Source organism: Corvus moneduloides, chromosome 6, assembly GCF_009650955.1.
Source record: "Corvus moneduloides isolate bCorMon1 chromosome 6, bCorMon1.pri, whole genome shotgun sequence".
Taxonomy (NCBI): Eukaryota; Metazoa; Chordata; class Aves; order Passeriformes; family Corvidae; genus Corvus; species Corvus moneduloides.
Window position 1 is genome coordinate 18,404,909 of NC_045481.1, and position 24,639 is coordinate 18,429,547.

The window sequence follows — 24,639 nt, forward strand, 5'->3', positions numbered from 1 at the left end:
AAACCCCAGATGACTGTGATAGGAATTGTGTCTTTGAATTATAGGTTCCTCTAAGAATTAAATAATATTCCTAAATTGGAGACTTGCACTTAAAAATCTCATTTCCATGCAAAATATTAAAACCCTGCAATGAAACATCATGTTTTCTTCCCCCTTTGGTGCAAAAAATCAGTAAAAGGATAAAGAGACCAATGTACTGAATTAATAAACTTGGCAGATAAAATATGAGTAGGTATGGGATTGGGATTAAAGTGGAACTTTAAAAATTAATTTCTTTATCAGCAACATTTTGTTTTATTTTTATTTTCTGTTTCAGATTCATTTGGCTGGAAAACTGATGATTTTGGATTCCCTCTGTAAGTGAATAAATTACTGCTGAGCTCTCAAGAAGCTGTGGCTTCTGAAAGGGTGAAAATCTGGTAGACCAGCTGCCAGAAAGCAGTCTCAACAAAGGTGAATTGGCAAGCAATCAGGCAAACTTTGAGAATTTAATCAAAAGTGACTTATCTCTATGAAAATCCCCTAATTTGATGAATAAGTAAAGTCTAGTGACCCTCAAACCCAGTTCCTTTTACCATGACGCTTTCCTTGTACGAGTGATTCTGTGACAAGTAGCTGCTAAGAGCACTCATTCCATGTACTTGCCAGGTATGTGAAAAAGCATGCTGCTCTTCTGCATGGGGGATATTGGAAACAGAAATTCTCTCAACCTCCTGGCCAGAATCGGGCTCTAACCACAGCTTTCACAATGTGAACCACACACTTGCTTGCTTGGTGTGAATGTGTCAAGAAAAAAATGAATGTTAGATATCAGACAACCAGTACATCTGGCTTTTATCCTCCTCACTGCCTCAGGAAGGAAGGAATATGGTTATTTTTAAATCTAAGGTCCATGTGTTGAGCCAAATGAGCATAACTCTCCAGCTGATGCAAAGATGATAGGAAAAGATTTAAATGCTTTAAATTCTATAGGTTTATTTATCATCCGCTAAATCCTCTCCCCCCAAAAAATCAAAGGCCTCATTTGTTCTTCGGGCAATCATTACAGCTTTGGTCCCCATATAAATCCTCAAAAAACCTCACCCCAAAACATGTACTGAAATACAAGTAGCAAATTACAAATATTCTTCATTAGCAGCTCATCAACACTGTATGAAGCCTAATTTATTCAATTTTATTGATTTTCAAGCAGCTGTAACATTCAACCAGTTGAATACAATTCTCACCATGATGGTGTAACTAAATTATGACAAAAATTCACAAAACTGCAGTTGATTGGTTGTCCAGCAGCTCATTCTGTGACCATAGTTTCTTTTGCTTTTCATCTCTTCTACTCAAATATTTTGGGTGTGGGTTCTTTCAAGCTGCAGTTACTATTGGAAACAATTTCTTAAACAGCATTTGGGTAATGGGTATATTATTTTATTGGACACTCTGGAACAACAATTACCAGGACTTTTTTATAGGTTTAGCAATCAAGTTGCTCATAACCCCATGTCCTACAAATACTACTTCCCCATGAATTGACCGTGAATGACTCATTTGCAGCTAATTACGAGTTGGATATATGTTTATATACTTTTATATTTATATACTTTTGTATATAACTATGTATTTAGTGATTGACACTAAACAAATGACATTTATAGTAATCTTCTTTAAATAAATAAAAGAGTTTCCTTTATCTAAGAATATTTTGTACATTTGCAAAATAAGGCTTGGTCAGTTCTTTGACTAGCTGAAACATTTAAGGTTTTGACTAACTATTTTTAAGTATGTACACTTTAGAGGATATTAGTATTTAAGTATAGAAAGCTGTAGTGATTCAATTGTTCCTTCTTTTTTCTTGACAATTTTGGTTAGTGTTCTGTTTTTCATCTAGTCTCAACAGTGTTATTAACTTCAGCAAGTATAATAGAGAGAACTCATAGTACACTAAGTAAAGATCTTCTTTAAACATAATTCTAGCAAAATAAACCCAGAAAATTATACTCATGCTATTTAAATGGTTGTAACATTTAATGTGTTTAACAGTTCTTTCTGGATCTTCCCAGATGAGATTTTCAAATTAAAAAAACAGATAAAATCAAAATGCAATATAAGAATTGGAAGGCAATGGTAAAATCAAGAGTCAAAAAATATGATCTCTATTTGTACTTTTTATTGTAGGGAAAGTGTGCTTCTACTAACTTTACCACTGTTTGAAAACTCCACATCAGGGATGGAGATTTCTTTTTATTTTTCCTTTTCTTTTTGTTTTGTTTTTTTTTCTCGGACATTTTCAACAGTCAGAGGCATGTAAATGCTTTGCCCTCTGTTAATCTGAGATGGAATCTGTGGCAGTTTGCCTGTTCAGGGTTATATAGATTTACAGTATATATTGTAAATCCCATTAACTTGTCATTAAATAATTAGCCACATCTGCATCAGACATATCTGACACTGGTTATCACAATTTTTTTCTCAAATTCAGCCTTTTTATTCCCCTCTTCACTTTCTTCTCCTCGTTGACTTACTGATCATGTCTTATGTTACTATTTCCTTGTACATCAGAAGACTAGGATTTTTATTTTCATGCTGCATATTATTCCTGCTTGTTTTCAACAGTGGTCCCAGTTATTTGAGTGAAAAGAAGTGAGCTCCTTTTGGGAAAGAAGAGAAAAAACAGTGAGGCAAACAGCTAAGAGTGAGGCAAACATCTAAGGAACTTATTTCTTTGTTTGAATATGCTATTAATTTCTGAGATCCTAACGATCAGATCCTCAGTTCAGGTTAAATCCCTTTCTGCTACTCGAGTTGTGCACTGGGTGTATGAACTCAAAGTGAAGGAGCAAGTGGAGGTTTTTTCTTCTCATCCAAATCCCCTTCCCATCTGGTATTAATCCTGAACTACTCTCCATCATAGTGTGGGACAGTTTTGGCCCCAGGCCAGGGTGAACCTTTTTGTCCCCTTCACTACTGTTCCTCCTTTCCCCCTCACCTGTTTCAAACACAAGCCCTGCAGTGCTCTGCACCGGACTCTCAAAGCTCAACAATGGCAGGGATATAGTTGCCCTATGGAGAACAAGCAGTTTTGTACATGCACTGGTTTTGCATGCACAACTGTACTTGAAGTTTCTTCACAAAAATGGTTACAGTCACCTGCCGTGTTCACACACTGGTACAAGGGAAAGACATTCACTGATAACACCCAAGTGAGCCCTAATTAACTAATTAATTAATTATAATATTAATGCAGAATGCACAAAAGAATTAGGTTGCTTCTGAGTCTGTGAATGCTTCATGGCAAGATCAGAAGGGATTCATATGCTTAAGTTTTTTGGAGATTGTTAGGATTTTAAGTGGGAAATAAGATGGATGTATGGAGACTGTAATCTCCGTACACGAGGCACCTGCTTTAGTTAATGTGATTATTTTATACATCAAGAAAACAGTAACCACTTCATCAAAAAGCTTTGTAAAAGTCCTCAGATAGTCTAAGTGAAAGGCATTACTTAAAATAAATAAATAAATAAATAATCATTATTCTCAAACTCTGTGAATCCCCTAGAGAGATGAATGCTCTCATTGCAAGAAAATCCCAACCTCTAGCCCAGAAGAAACTGGATTCTTCTGCAGATTCCTGGCAGAAATGAAGGATACTTTTCTGTGGCATTTTTCAGTGAAGATCTGCTTTTGGAATGTGAAAGGAAGTGATGGAGGGAGAAGTTAATTATCAGAATCTGCATGAAATACCCAGACAGGCATAATGCAATTCATCACATGTATCTCTCTGACACATGTATGATCTTTATTTATACATGAGCATCTATCATACCACATATTTTCCAAATCTCGATAGTCTTTGCAGATACAGATTTTACACAGATGCTTCTTGTGCTCATTTCCCTTTCACAAAGCACGAATGCCTTGCTCTTTTAAATACACATATCTCTTTTACGATTGTAGTCAGTATTACAATTTAAAGGACTGGACTATGCCAATTGAGGACCCATATACTGTAAATGAATTAGTAGCACCTTCTTTCACTGCCTTCCTCAAACACATGCTAGTCTATAGTCAATGATAACTTGTAAAATATTTGCAATCTTTCTCTGCTTGTACAGCATGATATAAATAAAATAACAATAATACTTATAGCAATATTTTTCTGTTTCTGATGAGGAATAGAAGCCCAGCCCAAAGTCCTTGGGAGGGTTCCCATTTGCTTTATGATAGGTCCAGATTTATCTAAAGAAGGCTACAATCTGGTAGACTTGGAAAATAAAGTCTGAGCCTCATTCTTCTGCTGTCAGCACAGGCTTTTCCATGCAGCAACCTACACAGTGATGAAGTGAGTCTTTGCCAAGCCAGCTGGCTCTGCCTGAAAGCTTGCTTGTGCTGCTAAGAGAAAGCTTGTCTCCATGTCTCAAAGGGATGTCCTTTCACTCTTAAACAGCTTTTTTCTTCATGGATTTAAGTGTGTTTACATTTCTTTCTCCAAGTGCTGACTCTGTATCACTGCTGGTTTTCCTATCTCTGGCTTATAGATGCTGTTCATACTTCTCACTTGTGGACAACATCATCATCAAGCTTCATATTATGAACATTCCTTGGCAGAGCTTTTCTGAGAGGTGATTTTTCCATTGGGGGATTTTTCTTCATTTTGACTTTGCTCCTAAACTCTCCACTGAGTCTGTCTGGATGCTGGGAGCCCACTCCAGACTGACTGCAACAAAATCCCCATATTTATGCTCACCTCTCCTTAGTGAGGTATTCATAAATACTGTCATGTTTTCTAATCTAAACTCATGGTAAAGTTCACACATTTCTTCAGTAAGACTGAAGGGAAGTGTTAAGCAAAACTTAATGTGAAGGTATGCATGAGATATTAGAAAGGAACTAAATCTTGCTGTGAAATTGTGTTTTTGCATTACAGGGAGGCTCAAAAATTGGATTCTCTTAAGTTCCAAAATTAATACTTGGTTTCTTTGAAAAAAAGACCAACATGTGGCAATAAGAAAGATTTGGATTTCTGTTTTCTGCCTGAATTTGTGACTGATGTGAATGTCATCTCGAATTTTTTTACTGCCTGAGACTTCAGGGATTTGGATTTTATATTTACCTCACTGAATGCATTGTTGAAATCAATTTTGTCTTAGGATAATAAACTAATCCTCAGATAGACAGCCTCACAAAATGCAATGTTTTAAACATTTTTACTATTTCACAGAAATAAATTGGGCTGTAAGCAGAACTCTAATGCCACTTGTGTACAAAACCAACTTTGTTTTTGTTCATTTTCTTCTGGAGGAAGACCAAAAACTGCTTTAGAGCACTGGCTAGGGCACTTATCCAGGGCGACATAAACAATGTCTTCTCCCAGGGCTTGGACATCTAGTTCTTATGTTTAATGTCCATATTCTAATCCCTGGGATAGGTGCCTATTTAGATGTCAGGCAAGGGTAAGAAGTGATTGTTTTTCTACTTTCAATCTGAAATTGCATTCCAGACCAATGTTTTTCAGAAACTGATATATCTGAGAAGATAGAAGAAGGAATTTTGGACACATCATCACTTTGAGAGAAAAAAAATCAACTTTGATTTAAAATTCCTCACTACACAATGTTCCAAAATTCATTAGGAATTACAAATTACCAAAAGAATGTGGTACTCATAGAATAAGTTGTAAGACAGACAAAAAGGCTGGAATATAGTATGAGAACAACTTCATGTTCACTGTATTATCTTATATGAAAACAATTCAATTTCATTAATCATTCTCAGTATGAGTATGTTGTTTCCATAATAGTTTATGAAAACAATACCTAGTTATTGAGATCCTTGTCATACAAAGATGGTTAAATTTCAAGGAGGGTCAGTAAAATGTGAAGGTAGACCATTACTTTGTAAATGATTTTGGACTGGAATGAGATGATGGCTGAGTTATTACGATGAAGGTTTTGCTCTTTGCCTTCTGCCCCCTAAAAAACTTCTTTCCCCATCCAAAATCAAGCAGCAGGGAACCAGCAGAGCGAAAGAACTATAGCACTTACAAAAGAGGATGCTTCAAAAAAATCTAATCATATAAATAAACCCAATTTTTCTCATATAAGAAGCTTCCAGACCTGTCTGGTCTATATCTATACCTCTTATAGATGAGTGGAGTGTGTGTGTTTCATCCTTTAAAGTGAAACAATATTTTTAAAAACTTGTCTTGGCAATTAATTCACCTCTGGTCACAGACTAATTAAGGGAAGAACCGCCAAATAACATTGCCTTTGTTGGTAAACAATAAAAACATACAGAGTACTGTGGCCAAAAGCGTACTCTAAAAGTGAGAAAATCGTGTAATTGTTCCCCAGAATAGGTTAAAGTATTTTTGGATAAGAACCAGACGAAGGAGAATGATACAATTATCCTTGTAATCCTGAGAGAAATGTTACCTCATTTTTTGAAAAAAAGTATTGCCAGACAGAGCAATTTAAATCAAATAACCCTTGCTCCACTGAAAATCTGAAGCAAACCTCAATTAAATTGTCAAAATACCCCAGATGTCCTGTTTTCAGTATGTCCGGTCTGACTCATCTAGAACTGTGAAAAAAGGTTAATGATTTTTTTCAACCCACCTCTGTAGAGTCAAAAAGCTTCATTTGCCTCCCTTACCATAATCAAATGGAAGCCATATTACAACCATTGAAAATCTTGTTCAAAGAGTTGAAACAATTTTAGGCTCCTTCTACTTAGTTCAAGTGAAACATGCTCTGTGTCCTACTTAGGAACAGAAAATTGCACCTTAGCACTCCTCACAGCTACTGTTAATTGTCACAGGGTTGTTACCTGTTATATACTGCTTTAGATAGAGTTTTTAAAGTCTTTTAGACTTAAAACTCTACTGCTGCTTCATAAAGAGCATAGCTATTACTTTCAAAATCTCTGTCTGGATGCTGCTTCTAAATCATTCAAGTGAAACTGAAGTCATTTACACTTACACTTGAAATGGAATATGACATGTCAGATTAAAGCCCTCCATCTAAACAGTATTTATTTTTAGTAAACCACTACTTCAGCTCATAAGCTAATTATTACTGTAATGATAGAAGTACTGCAGGAATTCTCTGCCAAAGTTCATTTAATTTGCATTTTAATATACTAAATCTTCTTTTCATTAATAGTGCTGATACAGGAGTTTAAGAGACAAAATAAAGATGTGGGTGTGTTTGTGGATAACTCTGAAATCCACTGTGGCATATAAAAGCAAATGAGAATCCTCTCTTTGGCACCATTACCTAAATTCCTCTCCACATCTTTTCTGTGGGAGATGAAGGCTGTGCAGATAGTTTGGCATAATTCACTCAACCAAATGATTCAGAGGCAGGAAGGTAAAGCCCAGTTTACTTAAAAATTCCTTTCTTTTTGCAGTGTACTGCAGGAATTTGCTACCTGGAAGATTTTCTTTGTTAGAATTTGAACAACTTAGTCTGGTAAGATGCCATATTTTTCCAGCTTTGCTTCTTCAAAAAGCCTCTCAGAGAACACTGTAACAAAGTTATCATATTTGCGTTTTGACAGAGCTGAAATACAGGTGTTAAAATGACATTGACAGCAGCACATTTGTAAACTTCTGTATTTGCCACTTTTGTATTAAAGCCATCTAATGAAAGCACAAATGAAAGCAAAGAGTTACCAGGAGGCAATAGCTACCTGCACTAGGAGGCTTGTTTGACTTCTTTGTGAGAGAGATATTTTCTAAAGAGCCATAATTGGAGATGAAAATCAATTTGTCACAAAGTCCCTTTTTTCACTCTTTCCTTAAGTGCTATCCCTTTATCTGCCTTGACAGAATTTACCCAGCTGTTTTCTTGTGTATCTTAGATAAAATGACCATATCTTCAAACTGCTGCCAAACAGAACTATTTTCTGATGGCATTTTTATAGAGTTACAAAAGATCCTCACAAAATGTATGATGCTGTGCTTTTAAAGTTTACCTCAACCTCAGTATTATCAGCTTATGTTTCAGTAGTGACATATGTGCATCTCTCATGGGAACTGAGGAACTGAGCCGTAGGAGATTTTTTTATCAGAAACTTTTGGATTTTGAATAGGAATCTCACATTTTACAGAAAGCTTTGAGAGTCACTGTGAGCAAAAGAGCAACTTTCATAATGAGTCTCTTTTCTTACAAGCCAGCGTTCTGCCTCATTTATTTCTTTTAAGTGTTTTACTCTGCAAGTAGTGCCATTAAAAGCAATGCTAGAGACAACCTGAATCTTGAAAAGAGAAGGAAAAATGTATTGTAGTTTTTAGGAAACAAAGCGGAGAGTTCAGACAAAAAAAGCCAAATCCCAGCTAACTCAAAATCTGCTGTAAACCCTTTGTGTAATGTATTATTTAGTTCAGCACATACAATTTTGTTTAGATCATATACTTCCTCCAGCTATCTTTATCTATTCATTGATCCCACCCAAATTTGTCTGCCTGATGATTTTTAGTATTTCTATTGCTTCATAAGGTATTAATTTAAACCCAGTTGGTTTAAAGTTAGTTCTCAGATGCAACTGAGGGACAGAGAAAGTTATGACCTAGGGGAATTATAACCATTACAGGCCTGTAAATAACGTTGCCTTACATTATGTTGGTTGATTTAATTTTTTTTCCTCATGTGGCTATCCATTGACATTTGAGTTGTCCTTGGGTACTCCACTTAACCTCCTTTTGTCACTCCCTTAAAGGGGTCTAGCTCTTCCACAGGTTCTCTAACTGTCATAGAAACCACAAGAACATGTCCTAAATACTTCAGGTGATGTCAAGTGGCACTGGACACCAAGCTGTACCCAGGCAAATCAAGCCTTAGAAGTTTAACTCTGTTCAAAGCATCAGAGCTGTCAGGATCAATTGATAGCTAATCGGTATCAAGATTGCAATTCATCTTCCCAGATGTGCAGGCTTAAAAATCTGCTTTAAGATGAGGTGTATGACAGTGTGAACCATACTGAATTCACTGACTTGGCATTCCCTGACTGAGATGAAAACTTGGGTCACAATGGAGACACAGATAAGGTGAATGCTGACATGAAGACCCTGACTGCTGATCTTTGTCTCTTGACTGGTTTGCACTTAGTAATTTATTCATTTTTATTTTTTTCAGTATGCTTCATAAAAATATATATAATCTGTTGTAATCAGTGGAATTTAATGTTGTTTCCATTAGCATTTGGGACACAAAAGCTCTAGGTTTACTCACCTTCTTTTTAATGAGATAAATAAACTAAGCATGACCATTATGGGCAGACAGACTATCAGGGTTGGATGTGGTGGTTAATGAGGGCAAGTTTCCCCTCCGTTATCTCAAAGAGTCTTTTTTTGGTTTATATTATCACTGATAAATGTGTGGCTGTGTTATAGTCAAGAGGTGTTATGGACCAGTGGGTAGCTGCCATCTTATCCCTCGGCCGAACTGAGAAAGGGAAGCATGATTCTAAAGCAGTACTATGGAGTTTGAGTTATGAGAGAAATAGAAAGTGAGAAATAGAAAGGTATTTAAAAGGATATATGTGTCTACAGTAGATGATCAAGTGAAAACACTAGCTGTTTTCTGTTCGCCAGAGACAGAATGTGGAGTCTGAAGGGCCAGGTCACTCAGCCAAGCAAGACATCTCCTTTTGTTCCCAAACATTTTTACCTGTCTTTTGTGAGCTTCCCCCAAATGACTCACTAATCCAGTCAGGATCAGTACCTAATGATTCAAAGTCCCTCAAAACGATGCTAGTTTATTTCAGATGAATCTTCATATATATGACCATGCAAATTCTTCAAGTTGTTCTTGTGAAAAATTGCCTCATAAATAGTTCTGGTGAACCAGGCAGCAGACAACTTAAGTGAAACATATCATGACAAGTATGCAAATAATGTCATCAGGCCCAGCCAATAGAGTGTCAGATTACGAACCAGATCCAGCACCTTTCCTGCCACATGGTGATTCAATGTTTCTGGACTTTGTCAGCAAAAAATAAATCATGGATCTGAAAAACTTAATGCTATTTTTCAGACATGGCAAGCAGATATGTACAAAAATTACTTCAGATCTGATTTATTAAGATCACCTTTTTGTCTCCAGAGGATAACTGGAACATATGCATTTTTATTTTTTCCTCCAAAATGCTCATTTATGGAAGAACATGTTTCAGCCCTAAATGATTATTCTATGCTTGTCAGTTTTAGATTGCAGCAGCAGTTCTGTTAATGATTTCTGAGGTGATGCTGATGCCTCTGAGGCTGCCTGGCAGAACTGCTAGCATAAAACTAATGAGTATCCCGGAACGACCCTGCACTAGTAGGACATGAAGGCGAAGGGGGAAATAAATTAGAAACCTGTGTGTGTAGAAAGAATATCTGTAAAGGCACTTAATGGAGTCTAGAATAGAAAATTAATCACCCATAATAATTAGGGTTTGTGAGACTATTTAATTTAATTCCATTTATACATATTTTCCACCCAATGATTAATGAACTCTGGGATAACTTGTAAGCAAAATCTGAACCTGATATATGCTTTAGAAGTGTGTAGAGTAGAGAGTTATTAGACCACAACAGCTTTTATCTGCTGTTTTCATTCTACATCTAACAGGTTTCACATAATCTTTGGGTACAAAATGACATGGCTACAGTTTAAAGTGCTATTGGAACATACATAACCTGAAAGTACTTGATATAATCTAAGTGAAAAATGGTAAATTAAACAATATCAGTGTGAAGCAGACTATTATTAAACTATAAGAAAGCTAAAGTGATTACAGTTTATTGTTTCTAATTCCTCAGCCTCTAAAGTCTTATTTAGCATTTCACTTTTTCCAGGTCAGTAATATGTTGATTTTTTTTTTTTTATACAATCATTAACTTCCAACTCTTCTTATGAGGATAATTTACCATACTTTAAAACCCTGGAAATATTTGTCTTAAAAGTAACTATCAAGCAAACAACTAAAATGAGGCATTAAAGATCTTGTCTTTTTTGACTTTTGAGTGCCCAAGCTAATGAGAAGTCAGTTTTGCAATTTGTGGCACAAATTTCTGAAATTCAGTGTATGTTATGCAGTCAGTGAAACCTCATGGTCATATTCATTCCTTCTGTCATTTGTGCCTGTGCTTGTGTGAAATGGTTTTAGAAGAAAGACGATTGCATTGTTCCAAAGATGGAAATAAATTCCTAATAACAGAAATAGCATAAATTCAAACCTCTTGGGTAGCACTTCAGAGATTGACACCTCTCTCTCAGATCGGCAGCTACCGATTTGTATAACTCTTCAGAGCTGCATATTCCTACTAAATGAAGTAGGGAATTCATAGTATTTTAGACCTGCATTTGAGGCCTTTGAAAGGAAAAAAAGAGAGAACATAAGAAAATTTGTGGAAAGGGGATAGATTATAAAAAATACAGATTAGATATTAATTTTTTTTTAATCAACAGCTGAAAACTTCCAAACTTCTGGAGATGTAGTCATCATACCACAGAATAAAAGAAGAATGCAAAAAATAAAAAAAAATGTGAGTTTATTTCCCTGGGTGTGAAGAGTGTCAGAACAGTCTTTTTTTTTTCCCAAAATGGTATAAAAAGAGAGAAAAAAAATCAGCATTTTCTATGAAAAAATATTGTGAAGAGTTTATTTTTTGTTTTGTTTTGACTTATTCAATTTATCAAATTTCTTGTACTTTCATAGTTTCCTTCTAAAATAATCTGGGATATATAATGTCTTTTTGGTTTGACAGCAAATTTAATTCTAAATCAAAATGGTTGCATCATAATTTCTGCAATTTTACGCAGTGGAAATAGATTTTAAAAATTCAAGATCTATGCCTCATTTAGCCTGATAGTGATTTGGTTCACCAGTTCAGATATTTTATATTTAAATATTTTCATTATGTTAAAGTAATTATAAAGGTAAGAACACTTTTAGAAAATTTGTGGAATTTTTTCTATCACATTCTTTCTAAATTAAAAGTAAAAAGCTTATAGACCTCTCCTGCTAGTATTCACTCCTCTGGGTTTTGGGTATCCTGGATTTGAGTTGAGACATAAGTACCTAAATACTGACACCTTCTCAGGTGAACCTGCAGTGAACATTTTAAGAAATCTATTTTTTTCATTCCATTAATCCTCTCTAGAGTGCATAGCAATGTGTCTTTATTCAATCACTTAAGCAGAGCTAAATGTAAGCTCATGTGATATCTTGCTTTTGTGGAAGATAACTGCAATGAATTTGTATCTGGTAGCATTTCATGAGTTGGCAGAGTCTACCAAAAGTAGAGTGGAAGAGGTTAGATGTTTAAACCTAGAGGTAAGAAAAGAGTAGGAAAATGAATGGTTTTCAGTGGAAAGGGCATTTGATTAAGTAGAAAGTCTGAAGGTCCTGAGATGAAATTGGAGACAGTTGAAAAATAAGATCCTGATCCACAGCTTCTGTTTTACCTTTGACTTCAGTGCATGCATGCTATTGAAAGCTTGTTTAACTACCTCAGACTTCTGGAAGAGAACACTCTTGTAGAAAAAGTGACAGGAATCACAGGAGAAGCACACAAATGGTAACTCTGGATCAAAAGAAAGGCTGAATCACTTGACCTAGATTTATCTTATATTTAGCTGCATAGAAGTTTAACATTTGGCAGGTACCAAGTAGTTGGTCATTTGGCATTCAACACATTCAATAGAGGTAACAAGCATGAGTATGAAAGTAGCAGCTCATTCCAAGTATTTGTATTTGTGAGATCATTCTCTGTGGAAGTACGTTTCAGAAGATCTCCACAGAGAAAATGTAGATGCCTTGCTGTTGATAAAAAAACAGGGTGAAGTGACTGAAAGTCCAGCATATTGTACTAACATCTAAAAGGACCTCAGGCTGAATAAAGGGGCTGACAAAAACCTTATGAAGCTCAGCAAAAGGAATTGCCAAATTCTGCATCTGAGGGGGAGGAACCCCAAGCACCAGCACATGCTGGGAGCCACCTGGCTGGAAAACATCTTGGCCTGCTGTACTGGTGGACACCAAACTGAACATGAGGACACATTAGGGGGAGTGTTTTAAAAAATGAAAATGTTTTAAAAATTGAAAATATTTAAAAAATTTTATGAATTTTTTATCCAATACCAAAAGTTCCTGTTGTATTAAGCCCTGCTGTTTCCACCAGCTACTGAAGGGTTAGTTACCAGTACACACATTTAGATATGTGATGATTTACTTACGATTTTTCACACTCTGCCAACTGATAACTTTACCTTGCAGTTCTTATCTAGGCCTGTCACAGTTCAATGCAGCCATCTGTAAGCTTATGTGGAGGAAAGAGTCTTAGCAGAATAAAGAAAGAGAGCTCAAATAGAGTCCCACCTAAAAAGCAATTGGAAAAGTAAAGCTGGTAATGCTCTGAATGGATAAAGGGAGCTTACCTTGAATTTCAGTTACTTCAACCCTTCCTTATATAATGATAAATCAGTGTTTATGCTTTGGCTCGACAGCTGAGTGAAAGTGTGTCAGATAGAGCAAACACATAAAAAGTTTTGTGCAACAGAAAAAGTTTTCTGTCTTGCAAGTAGCCGGTTCTTTGGAAATAAAATCCTGACAGGAATTCCTGTGCAATACATATTGTATCTGTGAATACTCCTTATGTGAAAGTTATTCTACTAAATAAACCCAGTAGGACTCTATATGCATTTATTAAAATTGAGTAGACTAAAAGCTTAAACATTTTTTAGCTATATTTTTAAATTCAAATAGTGGGGACAGAACTGTTCACAGATTGTCAAAAGGTACTTACAACATCCCCTAGAAAGTTATCGAAATAGAATGGCATTGTGAGGAGTGACTTTGCAGTACCTAACCTTAATTTATTGTTTTTCAAGTGTATTTGTTTATAAATAATCACTAGGAATAAATCAGTTTTAAAAAGCAAAAGTTCTTGTATACTACATCTTAGAACCATTGCTGTGTTAGAAACTATCATTTACACAGATAGCATTTGAGAGCATTGGCTAGGTTAGATATTAAATAATGTCAAGAACCAAGAATCTGAGCCAGACAAGTTATGTTAAAATTATTAGCAAATATAAGGAGAATTCCTCAGAATACATTACGTAATCGTAATGATTTGTGTTATTAAAAGTTAATGTCTTCAGGAGACTATTCTGGTTTATTTAACACACACATAAAAATTGCTCTGGCTTCTTTAAATGTATGTGTGTGTGTGTGTATGTGTGTGTATATGTGTGTGTACACTCAGAAGACAATAGTTCTGCTGTTCCATGATCACAGTGTGAGCTATGGAGCTATGGGTGTATTTTCACTTGTAGGAAGCAATGGCACTAAGTATAGCAGAAGAATACCCACAGGAGCCAAAATTTGCAAAATCTTACTCTAAAAAAGGGATAAGGTTTTTGATCTCCAGCCTAATTAGGCCAAAATATTTCTGTAGTAGGAATGAAGTCCCAGTCTAGTAAAGAATGTAAACACATTGACAGTTTTAACTGTATGGAAATCCCATCTATGATACTATATACATACATTTTAAATTTTCTCTCTCACTTGCATAATTTCTGGACTACAGTTTATTCAAGTATGAGACTCCTTAATTAAAGACTAATTCATATGCTCTGATTTACAGCTACCTTGACGCCTGTACATCTAAAGAAAGCTTAGATCTATGTTGGCATGAAAACATTCTCATGGGAACAACCGGTTCCACCATAATTCAACAAAATCATGTCCTAATTCCCTGGTCACTCCACTAAGACATTGGAAACTCCCCAGTAAGCAACATCATCAAAAAATGGCATCACCTTTTCAGAAAACAACCCTGTGAACTTTTGCTTAATAAAGAAAGGGGGATGTAAAGCTACTGAAAAAAAGATGTACTAATCTACATCTTTTTATCTACAGGTTGAAACTTTATGATAGCAGAATGGTACACAGAGTCGACCCAAGAAAAGTGCAGTACCAGTAATGTGGCATTGGATGGTAATGTGTTTGAGCTGGGTTATATTTTTCTTTCAATTAACAGCGAATGCAATAGAAGTAATTCAAAACTAGTTTTATGCAAATATATTTATATTTCTTTTAAAATCCTCCCTAATGTGTTGATTTTTGCTGGGATAGAGTTCATTTTCTTCATGGTAGCTAGTATGATTCTGTGTTTTGGATTTGTGCAGGAAGCTGCTGAAAATTCGGGAGTGTTTTAGCTATCACTGGACAGTACTTGTAGAGTTAGGCTTTTCTCCACACCCCTCCACCAGCAAGTAGGCTGGGGGAGCACAGGGTGTTGGGAGAGGACACAGCCAAGACAGCTGACCCCAATTGACCAAAGGGATATTCCATAACATTAAAAGTGATGGAGTCCTGCTTCACTGGGGATGGTTGAACATCTGCCTGCCCATGGAAAGTAGTTAATGAATTCCTTTGTTTTGCTTTGCTCGTGTCCCCAGCTCTTGCTTTGGTTATTAAGCTGTCTTTATCTCAACCCATAATTTTTTCCACTTTTACTCTTCTGACTCTTTCCCCCATCCCATCTGGGGGATAGTGAGTGAGCAGCTGTGGGGCTTGGTTGCTGGCTAGAGTTAAACCACTTAGGAAGAAAATGGGCATAGGAACTCTTCTATGTTCAAACTGTCCTGCTGTCTTTTCAGCAAGTTTCCTTGTATCTTTAAATTTTTCCTACAGATGTGAGTCACTAAATTATTTTTTTGTTGTTGCTGTTCTATTGCTTTTGCATATGGTGATGGATTACCTATGCAATGTGATTTTGGAATTCAGAACTGAAGGGTATAGTGATATGAATGTCTTCCTTTTCACACACACTGTTATCTAAATTCTCTGAGATTTAAGTCTTTCCAAACAATAATAATTGTGTGATAACTGAATGGTGGAAGATGAGAGAGCGCCATGAAGGACAAGAAGAATGGGGTAAAAAATGTTTTACAATAGTTATCTCTCAATTCAAGAAACAGGAAAATAAAATTCAGTGGAAAGAATACAACAAAGATAAGCACACAATTGGTTGGATAGCTGAAGAGTGATATTTACTTTTGAAATATAATGAAGCCAAGAAGTCACTAAAAAAATAGGACACATTTAAATGTCATATAATATCCAGCACTTTATAGGTTAAAAAAATAAGCTGGAAATTCTTCTCTAACTGTCAGCAAAAGATTCCTTCAGAATCCTCTAAAGCATCTTTACTCAACTGTGGTCAGAAAATTCGAGAGTAAATGGACCATGTTACCTATTCTAAGTGCTTCAGTGAAATTATAGTTTGTTATTTGGGATTTCTGGTTTTGGAAATTACCTAGCACAGCATACTTCTTCTGCAGCTTCCTTGTCTTTCAAAACTCCATTCAAAAAGGCCATCAACTATGCTTTCTAAATTTAAAATAATGACAGTCATCTTACATTAGGTGTTACAGAAAACACTATGATTAAAAAAAAAAAAATTGCAGTGTCTTATATCCGATTATGTCAGTACGTTTTTGCTTAAACAGCAATCCGATATGCCCAAGGGTAACTTTTTCTGACCTCAGTGAAATGTTTCCAGACTGGTACCTTTCAGCAAACATGCATTACAGACATGCATCAACACATGAGTTTCAGTCTAAAGCCTGCAAAAATAGCTGGAAAAGCACCTAACTCACCATAAAGATCAGTTCCCACATCTCAATTTCCTCCTAATCAGAGTGAAGGATTTTTTTCTTATTGATCCTGCAATATGTCTGAAAATACCTACTACCAAGAAATAGTCTTTTTTATTCACTAATCCAAAGTATTAGCAGCTTTAAACCTTTATTGGAAAGATAGTGCATGTTTTTTTAAAATGCCTGGTCATAAGTACTCAAATAGTTGAAGTTTTGTACTAGCCTCTAGGAGGCTAAGAAATTATTCACTGGATCACCAGCTCAGTTACCTGTCCTGAAAATCTCTTTGCCTACTCTGCCTGGTCTTGTTGGCTTTGTCAGAGCTAAGACAATATTCATCCATAGAATTTCTCTAAAGAAGAATTACTCATGGAAGATTCCCTGAGCTATACTCAGTTGTAAAAAAATGGGAGTGGAGCTCATCCTTACAATTATGTACAGTTTATCTTTGACTTCAGTCTGTAATGCTTGACTTTGATTTCATCTGTACAGAATAGTGGCTTTGAACATGCATCTAGAGATGCCTAGAGCATTCTGTTTGAGCTCATAGTTGTAAGCAAATCTGAAGAGGGCCATATCACGGATAAAAGGATTTCTCTTTCCAAAAGCATTCTAATAAGTTTCAGACTCGTGATTTCACCCATGCTGACCAGTTCATGAAGATGTGTTGACACATATTAATGTGCATACACAAAATTTTATGTTTCATCTTAAATAACTCCTGCCATGCACTTTGCTGCATGTTATGGAGATAAGGAGATAAGGAAATAAGGGGAGAGAAGGCTGAGTCTCCTGCAAGTGGTAGATGCTGCCCATGAGAACTCTTTATAATCCTGTCGAGGTTTGCAGGTGTAATCCCATGAGAGCAACCATATGAGAAAAATAGCATGAGAACAGTAAAGAAAAATTACAGCCAAAGTGGAAAACACTGTCTCAGTGGCCAGCCTGGGAGAGGTACAGACTGTAAATAGCAAGTTCTTAGCTGTGCTAGAACAGTGCTGAGGCACTGGGGCACGTAGGGTGCTGTGAAACCACTTCCGCTTACAAAGTGGCAACAAATGCTTTGCTCCACTGTACTTGAAACTTCGCAACAATGACTATCAGGGATAGTAGGGAATTAGAATTTTCAAACTTGTTTGCCTCATTTCAGACAGACTGTAGAGACCTCAGAGATTTACAGGTCTGTAGCTTTTCCATTTACATCAAAACTCTCATGGAATGTCAACAAATAGCCTATGAGCCGACAAAGAACATGTATTTCTGTCTACTGAGGGAACTTGCTTTCCTAGTGAAATTCCAGATAATCAATTCCTGTATATCCCAGAGGAGAGAAAAGCTCTTATTGCTAGGATCACAACAAATTAACCATGGAACAAATGTACTATATTGCAAAGGAATATCCTTGCACTTGACCAGCACTGGAAAAAAAGAAAAAGCCAGTGTGACTGAGTGATATCAAATAAAGATACTACATCTGCATGAAAGCTTCTTGGGAAGAGACTTCTTTTACTCATGCTATGTGCAAGACCTCAAGATTCACTTGCATCACCAAGAGCAGCACGTTCTTCTATATCGCATTACACTGGGCCTAATCAACACTGTCAGAGAACAGGCAGTTCTCTTACTCTCTTCCAACTAATTTGAAGACCATGAGAAGAAACTCTGATATGATGATCCATTGTAGGTTGGTGTTCTGTCTCCTTTCTTCCCATACACCAATTCTCTCTTGTGCAGATGGATCTCATGTGTGTACTTTTCTGGGATGCTGTGCTGCAAGATAACTTGGGCATTGTTGAAACCATAAAGGAGGAAATTTTTTTCCTTGTCCTACTTTATATAAATAGGCAAATGGAATCAAGACCATCATAACTTCCTGGTTATTTCCACATTTAAATGCAGAAGATTAAAATGTGCAAAGAATAGCCTGACAAGCATATTTTGTAGAATTAAGCCATTAAACACACATATGTTTTCCAATGGTTAGAATACAACTCTAGGCTTGAAAGTGAAGAATTCTGGTTTATGCCAATGCCCATCAACCTTGATTTTTCGAACTCCTTATCCAAAACCAAGGTCTTAATGCCTTGCCACGTATCTATTCTTCCCTCTTTGGTGCAGAAGCCTGTTGTGAAGGTATACAATTTTCTTCTAAAATCTAAAATCAAATTTAATTTTTTCTGATGCAAGAAGAAAGATGAACTTTAGAGACACATCTCCATGTATATGCAAAGCATAAGCATCTTTTTTATCATAAAGAGCTTAATTTTGTATTCTGGAAATATCTTTTTACCCTTATATTAGTACAGAAAATAATCCTTCTTCATTCTCAGACTAGAAATAGTGAACTTTTTCTCTAGTCCAAGCAAATTGTAAAAGTGCTTCTTTTTTCCTGATTGTGAAAAATTGCCAAATATTCTACACACTTTTATTTAATTTTACATTGGTATTTTTTTTGTCACATGAGTGCCTGTTCAATAGGTCTTGATGTGACTGTGTTTTTATGACACACTGATAGCTGCGCATGGAATCTCATGTGCAAATGTGAGGATTTCAAATGCAGCTTTCATTACAATGTTGAAATATTGTTATGAAAGGCAACTCACACTTTTCTCAATGAAAAAGTATTTATGCATGTATATTCACTCACCTTTATAAAAGCCTAGTTTCATCTGGCAAACTTAGGAAATTCATGTTGGAAAATCAGTATCTTAGTACACATCTGTTGTCATATTCTTAAGAGGGTTGTTCTTTCTATAGAAGCTATCATTCGTATATACAATTTGATGAAAATTTAATTTCTGTGACAACATTGTGATAAGAAATAATAATAATAAAATAACTAATAAAATAGTAATAAAAATGGTAATAAAAGTCAGGTTAGCTGGTGTACAGAAGGTTTAAGAGGCTACCTCTCTCCCTGTAAAAGCAATGCTTACATATTCTCCTGTAATCCAGTGATGAGACGTGAGTCCTGAAATATCAGGCCCTGCACTCTATTAAGGAGCAGAGGCGAGCAGCAAGACTCCTTTTTCAGGAGACAGCGTTTGTAACACATATTTGACCCACTGTGACAGGGTCACAAGAGAAGCACAGCAGTACTGAGATCAACTCAAGTGTTTGTGAACAATTTATCTGAAATGGATTCTCTCAAAAGGCTGTACCCTCATTCATCATCTGCTCATCAGGGGCTAGCATGGGAGTCACAGTGAAAGAAACAATCAACAAGAATGATTGACCGAGTTGTTCACCAAGTGGCTGTGCTAGGCTGAATGCTCAGAGCGTGTCTTGGACACATCAAGCAACTGATGCTACATGGAGTAAGTGGGTGGCACTCATCACACAAGGAGCTCTAATAAGAAACCACAGTTGTCCAGGAATCTTGAAAATGATCATGGACTGGCCAAAGGACACATATTTTGGAATATAACCCGAGGAGGAAGGGAAATATGCTGAAGAGGTCTCACTAATAATAAGTTACCAAAAAGTGAGAAGAAATAGCCTTGTTTATTGATGGGTCCAGATGTATTGTAGGAAAGCATTGGAGATGGAAGGAGGCCAGATATGACAAGTTGCAGAAACTGCTGAAGGAGAAGGTAACTTGAGGCAGTTTGCAGAGGTGAAAGCTCTACAGCTGGCTTTAGACATTGCTGAATGAGAAAAATGGTCAAGACTATACCTCTAAATTGACTGATGAATGGTGACTGCTGTGATGGAAGCAGAATAACTGGCAGTGCAGACGTAAACCCATCTGTGCTTCTGCATTCTAGCAAGATATTGGGTGGGGAACCTGGCTGTGAAGGTATGCCACATGGATGCACATTTGAGCATGGGTTGGACCACTGAAGAACATCAAAACAACCAGCAGGTGGGTCTGGCTGTTAAGTCTGATGTGGCTCAGGTGGATCTGGTTTGGCATTATAAGGGTGAATGAGTTTTGGCTTGGTGGGCCTATGACACCATCAAAGAAGTAATGCGACATAGAGATGGGCTCGTGATCCTGGGGTGGTCTTGTCCACAGACACTATCACTCAGGTTATTCAGGTGAATGTGACACATGTTGCAATTAAGCCAGCTAAGCAGTTTGGTATGGAACCTAATGGCTGAAATCTAAATATGAGGAGGCCTGCCATATTGACTGTATCACTGTCCCGGAAACACACCAAGGCAAACACCATGTGCTTGCAATGGTGGAAGCCAACATCAGGTGGCTGGAAACATACCCTGTGTCCTATGCTATATATAGAATACTATCCTGGGCTTTGAATACAAGTCATGTGGTGACATGGCACCCCACAAATAATTGTCAGGCAATGGAACACATTTCCAAAACCTCATAGACACTTGAGCCAACGAACATGGCATTGCGTGGGTATATCACAACCCCTGTCATGCACCATCCCCTGGAAAAATCAAATTATAAAATGGACTATTAAAGACTGCACTGATAGCAGTGTATGGTTGGACTTTCAAACACTGGGAGACACATTTAGTAAAAAACACTGGTTAGTTAGCACTGGAGGATCTGGTCCTGCCCAATCAAAACTGCTATGTACTGTAGAAGGGATAGAGTGGTACACATAAAAAACTATGCTGAGAAAAACAGTCTGGGTTATTCCTGCTTCAGTAAAGACAAGCCCATTTGTGCAATTGCTTTTGCTCAAGGACCTGGGTGAACTTGATGGGTAAAGCAGGAGGATGGGTAAGTACAAAGTGTACCTGAAGGGGATTTTCTTTTGGGTGAGAATAGTCAATAAATTAGATTATATGATGTTAATTGCTGTAAAACACAATTGTATATTGTATAGTGTCACAACACAGTGTATAGTATCACTTCTAGGTGGCTAGATGTCAGCACACTGGGTGCCTCATGGAGCCCGTCTCTGCCACACTGAATTTGGGGATTGGAACTGACTCCTTTTCAATCGCCATAGCTCAGATATTACTGTAAAAATCACCCATATTAATAAAGAATTTACTGTGATGAAAAGTGCATTGGTGATGAAATCACACCTGGCTTCAACATGCAAGAATCCAACACTGCGTACCATCTCTCCTGCTCTGAGACACTGTTATGACAGATAAAGGCCAAAGTAATGGACTAAATAGACTCAATGGACATATTATAGGGATAGTCCATTGACTAAGGGAATAACATCTGTTTGTGTATCTTGAAAGACAGGAAAGGTGACTGTGTACTGAAAAGTATGGGACCCGGGCATGACATAAATGTTATGAAAAAGGGGGTAGAAACTGTCCTGGTTTTGGCTGGGATTGAGCTAATTTTTTTCCTAGTATCTGGTACAGAGGTGTGTTTTGGATTTAGTGGAAGAATAATATTGATAACACACTGATGTTTTTATTTGCTGCTAAGTAGTAAAGGTAATAGCGAGGTACAAATAAGGGTAAGGAAAGTCCCGTGCTCTGAGAGCTGCACAAGAAGCAGTGAGGGAGCACAGCCAGGATAACTGACTGAGATGGCCAGAGGGATATTCCATACCACAGAACGTCATGCCCAGTATGTAAACTGATGAATTTGGCTGCAAGGGGGCTGAATGCTGTGGGGGATTGGAATAGAAAGTGTCGGATGAAGATACCTGTCACTAAGTACTTCTGATTACTACTGGCTTTTTTTAGGTCAGCTTTTAGCTCCGTTTGAGATATCCTTTATGGCAAGAATTTACATGGAATATAGACTCTCAGTAGCTCATAACAGACCATATGTAATATGGTAAAAATCTTTAATAGTTGAGATACTGCTGTTATGTCAAGGACTTCCTTAAAAATCTTTTCACCCTGGTGTTCTCTGTGTGCCCCAGAACCATCCCAAAAGACAATAAATTTAAGAATACCTTTTGTCCTTGACAGGCTCTAAAAACCAAAGTAAAGCAAAACAAACAGAAGGGTTCTTTTCATATATTAAGAATGAAAAGAGAGAAATATTAAAAAGTCGAAAACGTACATTCATGCTTGCTCCCACAAAAAGACAATATTCCCTCATGAATTGCTTTTCTTTTGTTATCCTTACAGTCTGACAACTAATGTCACTGTCTGCCAAGTTAATCTATTTATAAAATGCCAAACAATCAGCAATAGCAAACAAAAATCATATAGAGAGTGGCAAAACTACAAATCAGACAGCTACTGCTGATTAATTTTTCCCTAGATTTTCCCAAAGGTAGTCTGTGAGAAAAGACGAAGAAGATTCAAGGTCTCTCTATCATTCCTATAGAGACCAAAAGAGTTAATAAATGAGTAAATAGAAATCAATAAATTTAATTATTTCTTGTATTGGTTTGCAAAATGCACTGTAGTTTTCACTACCTGATTAGCATTGATCTGTTAGGGAATAGGGGAAGGGAAAGAAGTAATCAACCAAGACAATTCCAGGCAAAGTTTATTTTCTTTTTCCAATCTGGCATTGCAGTTTCTGTGTGTCAAAAGATCATGCTTAGGAATTATACATTAGCAATCTGATCTTGAAAGTCTTAAATAAATATTATAGAAGAGAATATTTTGTGTTCAAATAGGGTTTATTTTCTTTTGTAGCATGCCTGGAGTCATTAGCAGCCTGTAGCATTAATCTCATAGATCGCATCTAAGACCTTAATGTTATTCTCAGAGAAATTGCTTTCTGAATGCTGTTTGGAACAAACTTCAACTCCTAATTGCCTAGGAGGAGCTCTCAATCCAAGTAGCCATTCATTCGCATGTCCCAAATGATGAATATGCTAATGAAAAACAAAGAGAGAAGTGAACATAACTTGTCCTAACATGTATTTCATACCATCTTCACAAGCTTATGAAGGGATAGAATAATGCTGACATTCGGAATTAGCTTGCCTGTTTTTTTAAAAAAAACTCTTCCCTTTTACTCTTTTAGCATTTCTTGGACTCTTCACAAAGCAAGCTGCCTTTTCCCTGAATTTACCCATAGCAGTTTATAATTAAATAGTCACATTTTGACAGGGGAAAGATATAAATTTATATTGCTCCAAAGAACTGAGAATTAAAACTTTCCTTAAATTTCTAGAGAAGCATTCCAGAAATTCTACTACTTCCTATTAATGGTGACCTACTGCATATTTTGGGTTGCCTGACCTGTTAGCACATATTCAGTACATGTGAATGGGGGCAAGGATCCTAATTCCTCATATGAATTAGTCATCCGTATTTCCCACACTGATGAAGGCATTGCTAAGTCACCTCTGATGGTGTTTATTTGGGTGTGTTGTGCTGCGATAAGAGGTGCTCTGTCATTCTGGTATGACTAAAGATGGCGGGTAAACATTTACAAAACAAAATATATTTGCTTTAATTCGCAAGCTCCACATTGGTAGAGTTTGTCATGGAATCTGACTAAAATGCCAGGAACTGGACTACCTAAACGCTCAGGTCTTCCCCAGAAAATGTTCCCAGTGACCCAAAGTAGGTTTCTATAGAAATTCTGATCTATTACCAAACTGATGTATCAACTTAACTCAGCAAATCTCCCAGGTCAAAGCCCTTTTGAAGACCTAAACCTACTTGCCTGTGGTGGCCTGTTAACCCCCGATTCTGTATGTTCCCCCTGTTCCCTCCCTAGCCTTGGCCACTCCCTCGGTTTCTCCCTATTTGCTCCTGTATCCCAACCCCGCCCAGGGACCGCCCCTGGGCCCCTGACAAAACCACCCTGCACCCAGACCACATTGTCTCTCTACCTCTGAATATCGTGGGGACGAGATGTGATTAAAGCCATTTCAAACCCTCATGAGAGACCCTTCTCTGCCTTCTTTTCCACCACTGCGTTGTAACGCTGCTGGCTGCCGGAGCCAGATCGCGGGGCTGTCCAAAATGGACTCCAGGATGTGACTGATCGCATGGACCTAGGAAACCCTCGCTGAGCTCTCAGGGAGCAGCAGCCTGCTAGGCAGAGTCCAGTGGTTACAATACTTGCCATTTTGTGTGTCTTCCCTAGGATAGGAAGTGTAGGTCACGAAGTTAAATAAATAGA

At 37.0% G+C, this 24,639-nt stretch overlaps 1 long non-coding RNA gene across 1 annotated transcript in view; it reads left to right on the forward strand.

The window, feature by feature from the left end:
* Nucleotides 1-314: 314 nt before the first annotated feature.
* The window catches only part of LOC116445909, a 32,680-nt gene continuing 8,355 nt past the window's right edge, over nt 315-24,639 (forward strand). Inside the window, exons 1-2 of the long non-coding RNA XR_004240939.1 lie at nt 315-356; nt 14,905-14,982. This is a non-coding gene — a long non-coding RNA (uncharacterized LOC116445909). The remainder of the gene's footprint in view (nt 357-14,904; nt 14,983-24,639) is intronic.